This window comes from Bubalus kerabau, chromosome 4 (genome assembly GCF_029407905.1).
Source record: "Bubalus kerabau isolate K-KA32 ecotype Philippines breed swamp buffalo chromosome 4, PCC_UOA_SB_1v2, whole genome shotgun sequence".
Lineage (NCBI taxonomy): Eukaryota > Metazoa > Chordata > Mammalia > Artiodactyla > Bovidae > Bubalus > Bubalus kerabau.
The window spans coordinates 166,330,989-166,344,418 of record NC_073627.1 but is presented as its reverse complement, the minus strand read 5'-3'; the positions used below and the strand labels follow the sequence as shown (position 1 = coordinate 166,344,418).

At 43.1% G+C, this 13,430-nt stretch overlaps 1 protein-coding gene across 4 annotated transcripts in view; it reads right to left on the bottom strand.

The window, feature by feature from the left end:
* The window catches only part of ZNF462 (zinc finger protein 462), a 153,775-nt gene extending 147,208 nt beyond the window's left edge, over positions 1-6,567 (bottom strand). Inside the window, exons 1-2 of one of the 4 annotated variants that reach the window (XM_055579235.1) lie at positions 5,622-6,567; positions 4,945-4,989 (exon numbers count right to left, since the gene is read on the bottom strand). The gene's annotated coding sequence lies outside the window, so the exon portion shown is untranslated. The remainder of the gene's footprint in view (positions 1-4,944; positions 4,990-5,621) is intronic. The other 3 variants (XM_055579234.1, XM_055579233.1, XM_055579237.1) reach the window with 3 other exon arrangements.
* Positions 6,568-13,430: the final 6,863 nt, after the last annotated feature.

Here is a 13,430-nt window from a genome sequence, read left to right as displayed (position 1 = left end):
ACTCCTGTGAATGACCACGCTCCGCCTCAGGCTCCCCAACGAGCTAGACCAACTAAAAAAAAAAAAAAAATCAATACTCCTGCCCCGCTAGCATATGGTTTCAGAGTTTCTGAGACAGCCTTGCACTCGGGAGAGGAGAGCTGGTGTTTCACAAACTGCTACACTCACAGGCAGTGGAAAGGGCACTGGGGCGGGAGTCAGCAGACCTGAGTTCTAGGCCTGGCTTTGTTACAAATGAACTTTCTGACCTGTGCAAGGTCTCTGTGCCAGTTTCCTCCTCCTTACAATGCAGGGGGAGGGGCAGAGGTGAAGGAGAAGATCTCTCTAAGGCACAAAGCAACTCAGTGAGAAGTTCTGACTTCATATTCATTGTTTAGGGTGTTATCAAGCAGTCAGCTTTGACATGATTTTTAGTGTTAATTTCTACTTGGGAAATAATGCATTTGTCCACCAGCCCCAAAATCTCAGTTTAATCCCCATGTTCTCCAGCCTTCTTTTATCTTACAATAAATGTCTCTTTTCCTTTCTTTTTTTAAGCAACCTTCCCCAAACTTAAGACTTGTGCTATTAAAAGAGCTTAGAACTTCCCATTTCCTTGCTAGCGCTAAAATTAAACTGTCCATTCCTTAGGGTCCAACATAACATCTGCCAGATGTCTTGGCATATCGCACAAAAAGAGGAATTTTCTTCTAACATTATCTACTTTCCTCTCTGTTTTCTCATAATCAATTAACAGGTCACCAACACCCACCTAATGTTTCTCTCAAAGCCGCCAACTTTCTAAGTATGTGAACTTCACAAGATACTGGCTTACACACACACACATTCATGGATAATGACTTTTTTTTTTCAGTTCACTAGATTTTAGTAATAGACACTGGAAGTATTTCCCCCCACTTCCTCTGAATTTCCTTAGTTTCCATATACCAACCATCCAATCATCTACCCATGTCAGATCCTTTGCAATTTGAGTTCATTATTATTTCCTAATTTGAGTATGGCATCAAGAAATAGCTTGTTTCCTAGCCATCAACTCGAAACACTCAATGCAGCTTTGTCAATGTTCTGTCCCAAGAGGCAGTGAACTGTAAGACTGATAAAGGCACATACCAAAGAAGATAAGTAAGGTTACCTTAACCAAGAAATCTCAACACTAGTAAGAATCCAAGACAGGCTAGACCTTATTAAACTCCATCACACAGAAAACAGGACTCTTTCCCAAGGCAACTTTACCATTCTTTCCTTTCAGGAAAACTACAAGTACTTTAAAGTCCACTAGTAGAGTTGGACTTCTTTTTCCCCTATTGTCTTACAGAAGACTCATTAGAAAAAAAGAATATACGTGTATATGTATATTATATTACCATATATATATGTGTGTATATATATATAATGTTTTCATCTAAAAGTTATCTCCAATTCCAAAGATTAAGGAAAAAAACCAAGTCCTGGGAGAATGTGATCAATGAATTAGGCAGACATAAATCAAATATGAGAAAAATTATGGAATCTGAAGACCCAGCAAGAGTATTTTTTATGGCAGGGTACATCACAGTTCACACAGTCTCCAGAATGATTTCTCTCTGTGATTATATCAGAGCAAATTAGGTAAAAGCTTGCCTACCAAGCCTCATCAACTTGGTGTCTCAAAACAAAAAGGATCTCTGAGTTTTGACATCAAATGAGAAGGTTCCATTGGACACTTTCTTTATTTCTCTCATGGTGGTTTATCCAAAGTAACTGTCCCATTTCAAATGCACATATCTAGAAAAAATCAAGAAACCATGTCTTGAATATAATGGTGCTTCTCTTGGTGATGAGCATCAGAGATGGATGAGTCTTAGGTTGGAACACATTCGCAAATTCCAAAATGCCTCTTAGATACCTAATTCCACCCCCACCCCCGAAAAGCTTAGCTCTAAGGCTGTCTACATACAAAAACACCAAAATATTTGGTTGCAAAGTAAAAAATATGAGTCAAACTGCTAGACTGGCAACAAGTTTGTCAGATTCTTCCCCCCACTGAGAGAAGTAATTAACTGGTTGTTCTGGTATCACCACCACCAACAAAGATATCATAGAAGTTTGCTTCAAGATCAACAAATAATTTATTTATGTTTACATAATCATATATGGTTAATTAGGTGCAAAATTATCTGGTAATTACTTCCCCAAATAACTCTTTTTATCCCATCGCATTTGAACTTCTGAGTTTGAACACGTAGCATGCATATATATACATATATACATTAGCAAATTTAAATATAACATTGATGACATTCTACTTAAGAGCAAAAGTTATGATATCAGAAATAACATTCAAAAATGAGTAATTAAAGGTACGATTGCAAGTAAGATTTTTTTTAAGTGCTCTTGGAGAGCCCTAGGTTATTAATAAAGAAGCAGAGTTCTGAAGAGTATTTTTAAATAAGTATACACATCAACTGAGAATCCTGAAAACCATACATCTGTGTCTGCAAAAGCAGGGTTTTACTTCATTGATCATGGACAATTATCAGCTAAAGAACCATGTATTTCTTCTCTCCTTTCACACCTCTCAGAAGAACAATAACCCTCAATTAATGACACAACAGTTTGGTTCGAAAAATGTGATGTTGTCATATACAGCACGGTGCATTTACTGAATGACACTGCTCCCAGTTACTCAACAGAATATAATTACATCTGGAATCTAAAACCACCTCAATCTGTACAGAAATACTGTAGACATAAAGAACTTTATATACACACACAAATCTGACATATAATGAGAAAGCAAAGCCAGAAAAAAGCTGGTATAAGTCGCTCACCAATGTGTTCCTTATTTCTGTTGAAGCTGGTACCTTTCTATATTCCTCCTTAATTGAAAACAAGGTCCAATCAGCCTCCTTCCAATAAATTAACTGGTTCTGAATCTCCTCCATTCCACTGTGGAGCATTTCTCACCTATCTTCAAGAGCCCATCTAATATTCTTCCAACATCTTCCCTCATCCTCAAGATGGCTACCTTACCTAATGGAAAAGCAACATGTTCATGGTTGGCTTTTATAAATTCCTCAAGCATTTCAGGATTTAGTTCTTTACTGGGATTGATTACATACATTCTCTAGAACTAATCCGTGAAGAACTCCAATCAGTGTGTGTGTGGACTAGGTAGATTTGGGTCCTTTCTTCAAATCATCCTCACAAAATGTCTTCCTCTAAGACTAATAAATTCCTCCCAATTAGAAAGGTGAAGCTACCTGGACAGAAGGTTTTCTCAACTGACATAATATTTTAAAATTTTGTTTCCATAGTGACATTGTTAAGAAGACATCTGATATTCCTGAAGACTTACAATACTTGAGAACACAGAAAAAGAAAGGAAAAAAAAAAAAAAAGGCAGTATGGAAGAGAAGAGGGAAAACAAAGGAACTAAAAGAAGGCCTAGTACACAAATGGAGCATCCTGAAAAGAAATGTAGACCTTCCAGAAACTGGTGTCAGCCAGTCTTAAAGAGTTCCTCTGAGATCTTGCAAGATTTGCTGTTGCTGCTGTTGTTTTGCAGAAATCAACCCCAACCAGACAATAAAGTCTTGCAGTGCATCAAAACATGATGATAATCAAGCCCCAGAACTCCAAAAATCTCAGCTCAGGGCCACCACCATCTTCACAATGAGGAAATCACATTTCCTGGTGACTTGCAGGAGACCTGGAGCAGCTTAAAAGTTCTGTGAAGGACCTCAGTGGAAAAATGTTTAAGGTTTTGCCTTGCCTTTCCCAAAGGAGGTCAAAACCCTACAGGTCCACTCAAAAGGAGAGAGAAAAATCCCAAAAGTTTACTTTAAAATGGAAACAAATGCCTCCATAACTTGTGAAAGTACTCCTTGGGTGGGAGAAATATCTGAGAAGCCCTTCCAAGCCCCTCATTTCCTTGCATAATGAACAGATAGTGAGGAACCACCATAGATTCGCCCCCTAGAAAGGGAGAAGGAGAAGGCAGGCAAGCCTCCTCTTCCAGCCATCACCAACAGAGCTTCAAAATGGAGACATCCATAATTTTATAAACACTTCTCAGCTTTGTCTCCTGGAGACCCGCTCTCCTCCATTTTCTGGTGGAGTTACAACATGACACGGGCTTACCTGACTCAGTTCCCAGCTCTCAACCAAACTAGTTACTTCCTCAAAAATCCTGCAAGCCACCTCCAGAAACAAAACCAAAGCAAACCAAACAGCCAACACAGACACTCAGACACAGCCCCCGGGAGCCCTGGGAGAAAGCCCCAACTGGTTGGTCTTTTCCCATCCCAGACGCGTGCTTAAAAATGAAACTTTTTTTTTTTTTTTTTTTTAAGTAGGGGAGGAATATAAAAGGAACTCCAGGCAGCCTCCCTCCCTCTCGGTAGGTTAGAAGATACAATGAAAAGAAAATGAGGGTTCCTCCAGGAATGGTGAAAAGCCTGGAGAATGAACGTGAGAAGAAGCTTTGTGTTTTGGAGTCTGGACTGGAACCAAAGCAGACAGCTTGCAAATGGAGGACAGGGAGATAAAGAAAGGGAAAGAGAGGGGCTGCTCCAATGGGGGGCGGCTGCGGCTTCCCCTCGCGCCTGGAAGGAGAGCAGACCCCTGGGAACTGCACCAGGAGTCAGGCGACCCCCGGGCCTCTGCCTGGGGGTCCTTTCTCCCTTCCTCAGAGGAGAGCCAAGCGTGTGTAATGGCTTCTCCTCTCCAGAAACCGTTGTCTCCTCCAACAGACGCTTCTGAACCCCTAGCCTGGAGACAGCTCCTCAGCGGCTCCTGAACCTGCGCCCCCCTCCCCGACTCCCACAGCCCCGCCACCCGGCCGGCGCCCCCCGCTCCTCGCCTCTCTGCTCACCGCCGCCGCCGCCACCCCCCGACACATCCCGACCCCGCATCCCAACTTCGGGGAGAGAGAGAGAGAGAGAGAGAGAGAGAGCCAAATACCTGAGGAAGAGGGGGGGTGCCAATCCGCACGGCTTTGCCATCGGGCTGGGGACAGGCAGACAGAGAGGGGGAAAGAAGGAGAGGGACAGAAAGAAAGAGGTCAACCCGCTCAGGTCGGGGCGGCCGGGAGCGCTCCCTCCTCTGCCCCTCGCTCGCTCCCTCTGGCTCTCTCGGCTCAGGTCTCCTCGACTCCCGCCCTCCGCCCCGCTCTCGGTCCCTACTCCTGTCCCCACACCCGGAGCATCCGTCCTAAGCCTCCGGCTCTCTTCTCACTCATCTTTCATTTTCTCTTCTCTCCCTAGAACTACACGAAATTAATTAAGCCACAGCGCTCCGCTCCCCCCCGCCCCCCAGCAGAAGGAGCAGCCAGCAGGAAAAGCACAGCCACCTCCGCTGCCACCACCACCACCTTCTCCTCCTCTTCCTCCCTCGCTTCTCCTCCTCCTCCTCTTCCTCCTCCCCCTCCAGCTCTCTCCCTCCTCCTCCTCCTCCCCCTCTTCTCTCTCGCTTCTTCTCCTCTTCCAACAGCCAGTCCATGCAGGGGACTTCCTCTCCTCCCGGCTCCACCAACCCTCCTCGGCCGAATGAATGAGCGCGTTTGTGCCTCCACCACCCCGCGCTCTCCTCCCCGCAGCACTCGGACCACCCCGAGGTGCTGGTTAATTGCAGTAACTTACAGAAGAAGCGTCCCGGCGCCGGGAGGTGTTTCGGGTTCTCCAGCCCCACCGCCTCCTTATCCTCTTTCTCTTTCTCCTCTTCCTGCTCGGGTTATTGTTGTGGAAGTTGTTTGGGAGTCTCATGTGCTTCTGCCGGGTCTCAGCAATGGAGGATCGCCATCTTCCCTGCCTTCCTCGGCTCCTCAGACTCGCTGCAGCTGCAGATGACCTGAGATATCCGTCTCTCTCTCTCCCTCTCTCTCCCTCCCTCCCTCTCCCTCTCACTCTCTCCCTCTCTCTCTCTCCTCTTCTCTCTCCTCTCCCTTTCCCTCGCGCGCTCTCTCTCTCTCTCCCTCCCTCTGTGTCTCTCTCTGAATAATGAGCAACCAGAGGGAGAGAGAAAGCAAGACAGAAAGAGAGAAGGCAGACAATCTTCTGCCACACAAAACGCCGGAGCACCAGGGGGTGCGCGAAGCCTTTCTAATAACAACAACAACGTGCGGGAGAGAAGAAGAAAAAAAAAAAGAAAGAAAGAAAGAAATGAGGAAAGGGCTGGAGGTGGGGGGGAACGCGAAGAATTATCCAAGAGCTGGAGAAGAGCAGAAGAAGGTGGAGGAGATGCTGAGGCTGCGGCTGCTGTCCCCCCTCCCCCTCGCTGAACCCCAGAAGGAGGCAAGGTGGTTGCAAAGTTAAGGCTGGGACATTGTCTTTGTCACTCAGAGCAACACAGAGCCAGGCCAGTGAGATGCAAGAGGAGGCGGTGGCGGCGGCGGAGGAGGAGGTGGTGGAGGAGGAGGAGGAAGAGGAGGAGAAGGAGGCAGAGGAGGAGGAGAAGGGGAAGAGGCAGATGAGATGAATAAAGACCTGCGGAGAAGGCGGTGCGAGGAGCGCGGCGGCCGGACTGAGGCGTGCGCGCTCGCGTCCCGGAGGCACCCGGCCGCCCCGGCCGGCAGAGGAAGCCCCCAGTGAGGACCCTGCCCGGCCGCTCATAGCTCTCCCACCATCAGCCCTGCCCGAGGAGCCGAGTCTTGGCCCCAGAGAGTCCCTCACACGCATCCATCTAGAGGCCAATCTTTGCAAAAGAACATACATGGGGAACTAGAGGTTGCAAGTCTAAACCCAGATCAACCACGTGGGGCTTTTTAATCCCTTTCCAGCTTGCGGTGTGAGTATCTCCAGTGAAAAGCTCAAATTGTCCATTACTGGCACGTATTTTGAAGTCTTCTCCTCCGAAATAAAGACTCATTGTGCATTTTATTTCTTTTCTGATATGGGAGGGGGGCTGGGGGAGCGAAAGAACCCATCGTTCTGAGCCTCGGGACCACCACTTTCTTTTCCTAACTTGTTAAGTGTTTTGACGGCGCACCAAAAGGGGGAAAAAAGCCTACTTAAATAACTTTACACCCTCCAGCCCGGCGTTGTTTGCACTTTCTGGCTGATCATCTAAAAGCTCAGAAAGTAACAATCAGAGCTACTAATGATAAGGTGTCATGGTGTTGAAGACAAGAGAACCAAGATGAAGCTTTCACACCTTGAATTTTTATTTGGTGTAATTTCCCACAAATCGTTCTGAACTATTTATTTTGCAAAGGAGTGCGTTTACCCTCCTCTCTAAGTCCAACGTCTCCTAAGGCTTTAATTTGATGGGGGAGGGGGCGGGAGGTGGTGCCTACAGTATAAAAAAATCAATACAGCAAGTCAGAAGCAATTGAAGTTCAAGGGCATGGGCTGCTTGTACCATTTCTATTCCTCGCATCCTCGAGTTGGACATCAACAGTCTCGAGAGAGAGAGAAACACACAGCGCGAGGGGCAGAGACCTTAATTAAAGTTTCTTTTGTCCGCGTCTGAATTGGGGGATGTTGCTGGATTCCTTTACATTGGGGAGCGCGCATCCGGTGGAGAAGGCGCGGTGTAGAGGATCCAAGGCAAGATTGTCCTCTGTAATATCACTACCTCCCCGCCACCCCACCCACCCCCAAAAACAGTCCGGGCAGACATCCCCATAAGCCCATACAATAAAGGGGAGGAGGAGACGCGCGCGGAGTTGGTTCCCACCAGATAGCGGGGTTTTATAAACAGATCTGACTCCTTTTCCCAGCTTTTCCCCAATCGTTTATTCTGGGGCAGAATCTCTCACCCAGAGGCACGATTTCAACCCCTTCCAGTCAACACTTCCTGCCCTTTTCTCCTCCCACTCACATTGAAAAGCTTGGGAGCCCTAAAAGGGTGTTGATGGCGGGGGTGATAAATAAATAAATAAATGACACTCTACGCGTGCGGTGGAGAAGAAAGGAGGGGGGAGGGAGAGGGAAGAGAAAAAGTAGGGAGAGGAAAACCTGGAGGGGAAAGCTCCGAGGCGAAAGGGAAACGGGAATCCGAGAAAGAAGAAAGGAGAGAGGAGGACGGGAAGACTCGGCAGGACTGAAGTGACCCTGGCTTTGTACAGACTTGGGAGGACTCCCCCTTCCAGGTGCCTGGAGGGACCTGGGGAAGTCCTTCTGCCCCGAGCTCCTCCCCCACAGGACCCCAGGGATGTCTGAGCGCTGGCCGCCGCTCCCCCATAAATTCCTCGTGGCACCAAGAGGAAGCGCGCCAGGTCTCCATCGTCCCTCCACTGCCCCGGCTGATAATTTACCTCTTTGTCTTTAATAAAAAGCTGACTTTTTCTGTCAAGCTCTGCACCGGGAAAATAACAATCGTTATTTCAGGTTGAAAGCTCCTATCACTGTCAGGTTTTGGAGGCTGTGATAAAATCTTCATCGACGTGAAGGTACCTTCTGGGATGGCTTGGGTCGGAAGTCCTAAGATGGGGGCCGCTCTTCCCTGGGGGCAGGGGGGCAGGGGCGCGGGGAACCCGGCGGTGCGGAGAGAGGAGGAAGCGACGAGGTCAGAGGAAACGCAGGGCTCCTGGGGCACCAAAGGGCTTCCCGCAGTCGGGGAATGAGCCCTGGGGAGGAGCCTTTCGCGAGAACGTGAGCGCGCCCCAACACGCCTCAGACCTCATAAACCCACTTGGCAAAGACCGGGGAAGCGGCTGGCGGACCGACTGCGGTGAACTCAAGAAATTAACCTGCGCTGCAATTAAACGGGCTGCCGCCCTTTCAGACTCACCTCGAGCGACCGAGATAGCTCCCGAACCGGCCGTGGGGGGACCTGGCTCCTCCCTCCCGTCCCAGGAGAAGAGGACAAAAAGGGGAGATGGACTTGGAGATGGCCCCGCCCTTCAAACGCTCCAATCCTTGGAAACTAAACCTCCTCTCCAAGCCTCCACGTCTAGAAGGGACAAAGGCAGCGAGGAGATCCAGAGACTGATGGAGAGATAGGTGGCTTTCGGGCTTCTCAAATGGGCGCTTTGGGCGAAAGGGACAATGGCTCAGTTTCCATTCCAAATACAGGATACTCTTGAGAAGACCATCTTCTGGTTTAGAAGCAAATTGACTTCCCAAAGCCGTGAAGCAAGCTACTGGAAAACTCCTGCATAGCCCTGGTTTTTGAATGTGAGAAGGCTAAAAATTCAGTTCATGACACCATACACAAATTTTTCGACATTTTTTGAAGTCACAAGTGCCTGAACTATCCATCTAAAAATAGTCGAAAGAAATTAACATGAAAGAAATAAACATGGTCGGGGAATGTGCTTTTTGTTGCTTGCTTGTTTTTATTGGGGGTGGTTTTCTTTCAAATGATAAGAAAGTTATTTGGATAAATAAAAGCTAGGTCACTCAAGTAAAGTGTTGAAGCTGAAGGTTTTAGTGAAAACCTTGACAGACTTGGCGCTTAAGTAACTGTAATTATGCTTTGCCATTAGCGGACCATTAAGATAAACAGGAGAAAGTTCACACCTCCTGCTATTTCATTCCCTAAGAATATTCACAAAGATAATATAAGCCTCATTGGTGGGCTCTCTTCTCCACCAGGAGGGTTAATTTATAAAATTCTTAATTAAAATGGAAAAGCTTAGATTTTGTACACAGGCAACAATGTGAAGCAAGTCTCCTGAGGACATGTTGACTCCGTGAAATTTGCCTTTTGTTACTGTACCCTATGCCATTATTCCCCTGGAGTGATATGGTATTTCAGGACTCTGTTTATGTTCCAGGAAATAGGAATATGTGGGAAGCCGGGACCTTCTCCCTTATCGTGGGTGACTAGCATACACAGTCCTCATAAAGGGAAGTTATGGCTCATCAGAAGAGTGCCTTTATGAGCATTAATAGAATAATAAATCTTGCAATTTTAGTTCAAGAAATAGTAGAGTCTTATAATCAAAGTGACCCATGCAAATATGATCCACTTACTTGCCCAACCCTAGCAGGATAGGGATAATCTATAAATCATTTTGGTTTCTAAAGGTTAGGAAAGGAAAGCACCCAAACGTCTCAAAGAAAAGTGCTTATGAAGGGAAAGGGGATGTCTATCCCCTGTAGGAAGGAATCATGGAAAGAAAGAAGAGTTGGTCCAGAAGCTCCGTTAAAAAGATAGAATTTCAACCGAAACAAGAGTGAATAAATGTTTTAATGTCATTGGTTCAATACTGACATTATATCATATAAAAAAAAAGCCCTGCTTCCTGAAAACTGTGCAAAAAAAAATTCCAGTTTATAAATCCCACTTTCTAAATTTCAGCTGGAAAACTGTTCAAGCTGATGATTTTAGCAAAACAATATTTCATCTTTAAACGTTTGACCACACACCTCTTGAACTTGGAGGTATTTTCTTTCCTGCCCTATGTAAAACTACTTTTCCATTCAATTCAATATAGTCATTTTACTATTTGCATTTATTATTTTCAATGGGCTATTTATTTTGAATTTTCAAAATCTTTTACTCTTGTTGAAAATTAGTCTTTAAAAAGTTTTTTTTTTTAAGACTTCAAATTGGATAACTATGGACTTCAGATATCAAATAAGTGAAGTCACTAACACATCTTTCTGATCCCTTACAGAAAAATCAGTATTTTCTCATAAACCCAAATCTAAACACATGTAACTAGTTGACTGGTGTCCATGCCTAGCAAGAAGTGACTGGAAGAAGACAAACACAGATAATTCATGATTCTGAATATCTCTCAAAGGAAGAGAAATTGCAATAACTAATATTAAACTTACCCTACGTCAATCTTTGCATATATACCTGTGGATAACAAAGATGTTTCAATACCAATGTTCCTTTTTTTAAAGTCTTTTCCCCAAATGGTAGAAGTTAAATTTACACTCCTACCAAACTAGGTTCTGTAGTATGGAACATTCGGTGGAATATCCATCAACAATTGAATATTTGTTTAGCATCTACGATATGGCATACTCAGCTGAATACTAGTGGTACAAAGATGAATAAGAGACAATAAGTCGAAGTCCAAATGCATGATGTTCTCCAGGAACCATTGGCTTTAAAATCCCATTATGTGGACTTACACAGAACTTTAGATTTCTACTCACTCGAAAACAATACAGGACATTGGCCAATAAGGAAACATTAATTTAAACATTTTTGTTTATACTACAGAGTTATTAGGCAGTAATATTCTGTTAAAATTTTGGGATTTTACTTTAAAGCCAATGTCTTGCCTTAACTTATAATTTAACATGAAATTCTAACTAGAGAAGATCTTTTTAGGAAGAAGGAGATGTGTTAGACCATCTATGATTGTATTAACCGAAATTCATAAGAAAAAGACACAGCTGAAAGATTGGCCATTTTTTGAGTGTCCCATCCAGCAGACACACCAGTATTTCCAGATTCCTACCACTCACACTCAAACTGAACCTCGGAGAAGAGATGTAACCTGGTCAGGAACACAGCTTCCTAAAAGTTATCATTCTGATTTCTTTCTTTCTTTTGTTTTGACATGCTTCCATACTACTTGTACTGTTATTTACTTAACATATATTATTTTAAAATAAACTTTAAAAAAATCTTATCTCCATCAAAAATAATACTCATGAAATCACACATCTGGTGGGCTATTTATATATAAAATTTCAATACACATCAAAAGAAATTTATTATTAAAACTAGAATAAAGAAAAAAAGATTTTGGATTAAAAAATTAGTCTGAAAGTATACCTGCCGAACTCTTAATGGTAAGGAATGAGAAAGGTGTAAAAGAAAGTGTTTGAATTACTTTTTGGTGTACAAACAGGAATCATTTTTATAATTTAAAAAATAAGAAAAAGGTTGTATGGTCTAGTGGTCCCTAGTATAACCCCAAAGTAAGCCTTTGCATTATACATTCTCAGAGGAGTTAAACATTAACACAAGGCTTTTCAGTGCAATTTAACAATACATATTTAAAGTCTTAAAATGTTCACACTTTTTGTTCCCTTAATTCCACCTCTTAGAACCTACCCTAAGGAAACAGTCAAAAATGTAGAAAAGATTTATATTAAAAAAAATGATAGCATAAAATAAACAATTGAGAGTAACTTGTGATTAAGAGAAGAGGAATCATAGTCAATAAATCCTCACTATGACATATTAAGCCACTTACAATTATTTATGAAGATTTTGTAATTAAACAGAAAAATGGCCTCATACTATGTTAAAAACCTAGATATAAAATTAAGATCACTGAATATTTTTCATAAGGCATACACTCAGAAATCACCTTGAAAGGGTATCAATAGTAAATTGACTTATAAAAATTTTAGAAACTGTAGAACTTTTAAATGATCTCTATAAGTTCTGTAAATATATAAACCATATATACATATACATGTGTATATATACATATACATACATAGTATTGACTGTTTGAACTGAATTGTCTATCTGTTCAAGTATTTCAAAACATTTTAAAGCTAAATGGTGGAACCCACTTTCTTGTATCTAGTAATTATTAATGTGTCTTATTAATACTGCTAATAGAACAGTGTCACCGTATCTGGTTTTCACAAAGATAATTTAATTTGCTTTTTACAGGAACAATAGGAATATTTGAGTATTATGAGTTCATTTTATATATAAAAGGAAATTTAGGACCAGTGATTTAACTTAAGATCTTCCAACCCTATAATGTAAAGAAGACTAAAATCCAGTTCTCCCAATTTCTACTCTTATATTTTGAAATCTAGACTTCCATATAATCTCAAAAACATTACCAAATATTATCAAAGGAAATTTTCTAATGACCTATATGAAAAAAGGTTATCTTTATCAGTTTTGTGAATGAAAGCTCTGATGCTCTTTTATACCTAAAAATTAAAATAGATACTGTGTGTGTATATATATATATTATATATATATATGTATGTTTATTTACCTTTTCCATTTGTTAAGCATATATATAATTCCCAGTTCCTGAAGATATGGAAAAATAGATCCTCTAGTTCACTGTTAGTGGAAATATGAAAAACTTCAATCTTTCTCAATGTGTTCAGTTCAGTTCAGTCACTTAGTCGTGTCTGACTCTTTGCAACCCCATGAATCGCAGCACGCCAGGCCTCCCTGTCCATCACCAACTCCCGGAGTTCACTCAAACTCACATCCATTGAGTCGGTGATGCCATCCAGCCATCTCATCCTCTGTCGGCCCCTTCTCCTGCCCCCAATCCCTCCCAGCATCAGAGTCTTTTCCAATGAGTCAACTCTTTGCATGAGATGGCCAAAGTATTGGAATTTCAGCTTTAGCATCAGTCCTTCCAATGAACACCCAGGACTGGTCTCCTTTAGGATGGACTGGTTGGATCTCCTTGCAGTCCAAGGGACTTGCAAGAGTCTTCTCCAACACCACAGTTCAAAAGCACCAATTCTTTGGCACTCAGCTTTTTTCACAGTCCAACTCTCACATCCATACATGACTACTGGAAAAACCATAGCCTTGACTAGACG